The sequence below is a fragment of the Talpa europaea genome (assembly GCF_964194135.1).
Source record: "Talpa europaea genome assembly, chromosome: 5".
In the NCBI taxonomy this organism is placed as follows: Eukaryota; Metazoa; Chordata; class Mammalia; order Eulipotyphla; family Talpidae; genus Talpa; species Talpa europaea.
Genome location: NC_140071.1, coordinates 115,389,800 through 115,395,799, shown reverse-complemented (window position 1 = coordinate 115,395,799; position 6,000 = coordinate 115,389,800).

Here is a 6,000-nt window from a genome sequence, read left to right as displayed (position 1 = left end):
CTCAGCTCTGCTGTGAAAATCACTTCACCCCTTTGCATGGTGCTTGATGGCAAGTTACAGGTCTCAGATCCTTGCCTACAAAGACCCTGTAATTGTGTGCAGGAACTTTAGCTCAAGGTGCAGTGGAAACTGCTAGTGAGTAGCCAAAGTCTGTTCTCCTTTGTTCCTCAGTAACAGAACCACAGCTGGGCAAATATGGTAGCCCAGTGACATGACATCCCTTGAGGTCAGGTTTGGACATGAGGCCATGCTCTGGCCAATGACATGTGACTAGAAGTCACATCTGTCACTTGGGGGGACTAAACTCTTTTGAAACAGGTGTGCCTCCTTCACTTCTCTTCTTCTTTCTACCAAATGGGACATGAACGTGCCAGTTGCTCAGTGGCAGTTACGTGCAGTGATATCCATGCTCTGGATCCTGTGGCAGAACAACTAGTAGGAAGGAATCTGAGCACCTGAATGAAAAACTGACCAACAGACTGGATTATCCTAGGAGAGAACTTCTTGTTCTTCAGATGGCTGTATAGCTGGGTCCCTTGGTTACAGCATCGATTTTCCAACAACAGCTACAAAAATATAATTGCAGTTAGGGAAAGCCACACCTGGCCTTCTACTAAGTAACTGAGCTGTATCATTTGGACAAAACCCTTCTACCTTGGGTTTCCTTTCATCCTGACTTACCTGTGTCTGAGAGCAGGGTAACTGAGCTCTGCATGTCTTTATCCAGCCTCTTTCTCCATTTTATTCCATAATCCATACACACAGGAACCATGTGTGTTTCAGACTTTTTTTTACCCATCTGTCTTTTAAGTCCCTCCTCCCTCCAACAGCAATACTGATGGTCCGGTAGTCCCAGGTGCAAGGAGTGGCTTCTACCTTACAGGAGAGGGACTGGTATCATCTTAGTTGTTCACACTTGATACTTAATAGCTATAAAAATTTAGAAAATCCTTCTCTAAACAAAACCTGGCTCTCAAGCTCACTGTTTGCAAAATCCTATTTTGATTCATAAACATGGAAATGCAAGAAAGAAATGCTGGTTAATAGATTTTTAAGATATCGGGGCGGGTTGAGCACAGCCCTGTGAGGTTGTCCACAGCCTCTGCAGCACTGGTTCGATTCCCAGCCAGACCTCTCCTGCCAGGCCTGCTGCTCCCCTCAGCAGTGTACTTCGGTCCTTCTGCCTGTTCTGCTCCCTGCTCTATCTCTGGTGAATTATCTCAAACCCTCCCAGCCCCCCTCCCCGTGCCTCTGGCCTGTACCCCAGTGCTTGTATAAATAAATCTTTAAAAAAGAGACAGTCTTTAAAAAAATATTTAAAAAAAAACTATCACCTCTCATTAACATATAAGAGGAAGGGTTTACATTAAGATTTTTGTGTTGCTTATAACTATATGACAAAAATATATTGCTTTAAAATCTTAATTTGTTTTCTTTATTCTCTGACTTTTCTACAATGAACATATTCCACGATGTTAAATTTTTTTGAAAAATCAATAAAAGTTGTTTTAAAAATATTCCTGCCCATAGCACTATCAGCTGGGAAAAGGCAAATTGCAGTCTCTGTGGGAACTAATTGAAACTTGTCAGAGCAGTTAAATTAATTAGGTCTTAACTGACATTTAACAGCAAGGATGGCAGGCCTGATATAACTTAGCGAGGACTTAGAAAATTAGGGATAATAGTGAGCAGATTGTATTACTGCAAAGCTTGCTCAGTTTGGGGGAAACAGTGCGTCTGCACTGTACTTTAACAGCCCCTGCATTTTTGGTTTGTTCTTTTTCCGGGAGAGAAGTCTGGGCGAAATATCTAAGACGAGACACAAACCCATTTTTGTTGGCATTCCTCCTTTTGTGAATTATGAGAAGGGAATTATTGCAGACTTTGCTAGAATTTTTCATATATGGAGCATTGTAAATAAACCCCGGGGCACATTTTCCCTCCTAACACAGAGCGACATTGAGTTCCTTTCTTTGGTAAGTACATTTTCTTGAAAAAAGAAAACACAGAGTTGGATTGACATTGCCCAGAAGGCAAGACAGGCTTTAGCACTTGCAGGAAAGTTGAGAAACAAACTTCCAAACTAGAGGGAAGAGAGGGGTTTCTTTGCATCTCAGCAGCCCAGCCTTGTGAGGAGGAGCTGGGTGAGCGAGTAATTGGGCCCAAGCTCACCATCAAGGTCCCTCCAAGGAACGTGCAAATGCATGTCCCTAGCAAGAAACTTAAACCTTCACCTCCAGGAAAGGAAAAAGCTTTGTAGGAAAACCAAAGCTCTTTATTTTTGCAGCAGGCAGGGCTGGAGGGAGCATGGTGGCCCTTGCAAGGGTGAGGGGGCAGGAGAGCCCCACCTGGGGAGTGCACGGGAACTCACTAAATAGTTTTCATATTCCATTGTGAGAACCTCCACAGCCATGGCAGACAGGGAGTCACATCTAGCAGAGGGGCTTACCAAACACATCGAGGTCAAAGGTTTCTTTCTGCAGCTCTCAGTCCCAGACTGTTACCTGTCTGCTGCCTCCTAGGCTGGGTCCTAATCACTTCCAGCTGCCTTGGCTCCCACCGCCCCTCTGTCTGGCTTCCCTGCCCTCTGCCTCTTTCAGAAGGGAAAATTAAGTATCGCACTTAAATCCTCCCTCAGGACTCGGGGATCCTGAGCAGGAGCCTAGCCACAGTATCCATCTCCAGAAACAGATGACAGGGCTGGCTTGCCTCATGTGGGGTGTCTCCTTTCTGCCCTGCAGCTAACTTCTTCTCCCTGCCCCTAATCAGACACAGCTAAACACACAAAGAAAAGTAGGTGCAGCTCAGCTCCACTGCACAGATCCTCCCCTCTCAGAGTTCTGCCCTCTACCCTATTCCCCCCAATTCCCTTTTAGGTATTGCTTCCTTAGGACTAAATTAACCACTTCCAGACTGTTATCTTTTGAAGGACAGACACATCAGGGCCACCAAATCAATTCAACACAAAGTCCTTGGTAACTTGGGGGGACTGAAGGTCGATGGCTAGGAGATTGGAAACTGCCTGATATGTGCTGTCGTTCCTCTATCTCTTACATGTGTAGCTGTCACTAGTCAATCATGAGGTTGCTCTCCTGCCTAATTAGCTAGGACCGAGGCCTCAGCATCCTGAACACAGCATGCCAGGTAGGCTGGAGAGAACTGACAGGGTGGGTGAAATCTCTTCACCATCTTTGGGCCAAAGCATGGGCTACATGTTAGGTGACCGTGAGTGCTGAGTCTGGGTTAGCAGACAGGGATCGCTCACATCAATGGTTCTCAAAGTTCACCTTCATCAGAGTCTTCTGGAGACTTGTTAAAATAGTTGATGGCCCCCAATGTCATAGTTCCTAACCTAATTCAAAAGGTCTGGGATGGACGCCCAGATGCTGTTGCTCCTGGCCTGGGCACCACACTTTGAGAACCATTGGTCTATATCCTACCAAGTAACTTGGGCTTTATCCATCAAGCAGTGTAGAATCCTTGGAGGATTTTAATTCAGGTGGGAGGGACTATGGGGCTAGGTTTATTCTTTCTCAAGCTCCCACTGCCTTTGGGAGGAGAATTCACTTGATGGAACTGCACATGGGAGCAGGAAGGCTGAGCAGAGGCTGTTGGAAGGGTGCAGATCATGTGCACTGTGAGGTGTCTCATGTAATCTTACAGGATGAGATTCTGGCAGCAAAGTTGCACTGGGCAGCCTCCAGGAGAAAGGTGGAAAGTGGGGAAAGATGGTTAGAAGAAAGCCCTGACAGGAGGTGGGAAGGCTGCTAGGACTAAGGGTCCTCTCCCAACTTTGCCAAGGACCAGTTCAGTTCCACGAACAAGAGGCGGCTACAGATGTGATGTGCGCCACGTAGACCTGCCAAGTGTGCATTCACAGCTCTTGCCCCCCCTTCTTTCCTGCTGACAGAGCGGGTGATGATAATTACACAGAGACCAGTGGTTCACCTGCCTCGTCTTTCAAAATGTCAAAATGACGAAGGAAACTGTGGCGTCCAGGAAACGTCCCTGATTGGTTCAGTTCAGTGAAATTTGGTGAGCTTGGTCCTTCTGACTTCATGACCAGTGATGATTCTGGAAGGGCATGAAAACATATCTAAAGCCTGTGAGCAGTGATTTTCCAAGAAGGAAAGGTCTGGGGTGGCTGGCATGCAGGTAGTGGAAGAGAGTTCAGAACTGTTCTCCACGTTCCAGATACGTGAGTGAGGCTGCCTCACAGTCTGGACTAATAATGACAAATACCTGCAGGTGGCATCACATCAGACCCCTGCTTGGCACCTGTCAGTAGAGTCACGTGACTTTTGACTCACCTGCTGGCTGCAAAATTGGTCAGCTCACTAGAATCTGCTTTGTGCAATTTCACCTCTGGCTCTGCCCGCGCAGTTCCTGAACATTTCCTCTCTGCTTTTACATTCCTACCGATGTCCTTGAAGTCTTCCTGGAATTTACCTAATTCATAAGCTTTTTTTCAACTTTTCCTGAACATGCAGACTCATCACCATCCCTCTCCCCGGAAATCATCTGGTACTCAGCGGCAGACACATCCACTGGTTCCTTGGTGTTGACTTTTTGATATTAGTTCCCTTTCAGGAGCAAGACCTATTTCCTCAGAGAGATAGCAAGTTCTTTCTCAGGTTGCGCTTTCCTGAGTGTGAACCTTTACATGCCCACATTGCACTGACCTGGGTGACCTGGGGGTGGTGGGGTGGAGGTTCAGTTCCTAAGCCTCCAGGCCATGAGGCCTATAGTTACATCTCAGGCACTCCTGGAACTGAAGACAGCATGCTCTCTTCCAGAATCATCATTGGTCCTTCGCCATCTCTTGTTGCTGGAACTTGCTCCATTCTGCCAAACTGGTGTCCTCAACAGTAGTGGGAACTTAGCCATTGGCAGCCCTCAGGCCACTGGAGGGGCTGACTCCCTTCTGTCTTTTCTTTTTCCTTTTTTTTAAAAGTTATTTATTTATGCATGCATGCAAGAACTTGGGTAGAGGCCAGAGGTGTGGGGAGCGAGAGGAGTCACCAGAGACAGAGTGGGGAACAGAACAGGCAGACTGACTGAAATACACTGCTGAGGGGAGCAGCGGGTGAGACAGAAGAGGTCTGCCATGCTATGTGGGTCACCTCCCAGGCTGGGGATCAAATTTGTGCTGCAGAGGCTGCGGTTAGTTTCATAGTGCTGTGCTTAATCCCTTGTGCCACCAGGGAGGCCCTCTTCTATGATTATTTTAAACATTTAAAAATATATAATCCATCCTGAGCCCTGACCTAAGCTAACCATTCCCCTCATTATTGGTTTGTTTGGACCAGAACATGTGCTACCACTTGGGCCAATAGCATGTGAGAGAAAGTCTGCTGGGAAGATTTCCTCCCACGATACCTTCCCAATTCTGGACAGTGTCTAGTTTAAATGTGGTTGCTAGAAATTTGGGGTCATCTTGCACCCAGCTGGGGAGTTGATCTGAGGGCCCCCATGTTATTGCTTAACTGAGAGAATGATGGGAAAATCCTAGGTCTTTAATGAAGTCTTTGAGACCCTGAATTTTCCACCCTGAAACAGCTCTACCTGCAGGCTTCTCATCCTGTGAGCTTGTAAATATCTCTAGTGTTTCAGCTGTTATTTGGCATTTCCGCTTAGATTATAGCTGAAAGCCACCTCATTGTGAGTACAACAGGACATCCTGGTTGGGAGCACCCATAGCACCTTGTGATGGGAGTAAGTGGGGGAGCAGAGCACCCAAAGAACCATCCAGAATCTGATCTTATAATCTCTCTTACCTTCATAGACTTAACCTTCTATCTAATACTTACTTGATGGCTTCTCGCAGTCTTCCTCAAGCCCTGTCCCTTCACGTTCTTCCCAGTACCCAGCCACCACAACGTCCATGATTTTCATTCCTCTTATTAGCCAAAATATCCCCAAGACTGCTCCATATGAGCATTTGAAGACTTGTCAGAGAGGTGCCCAGGAGGACCTCAGGTCTGTCCTTATCTCACTCAC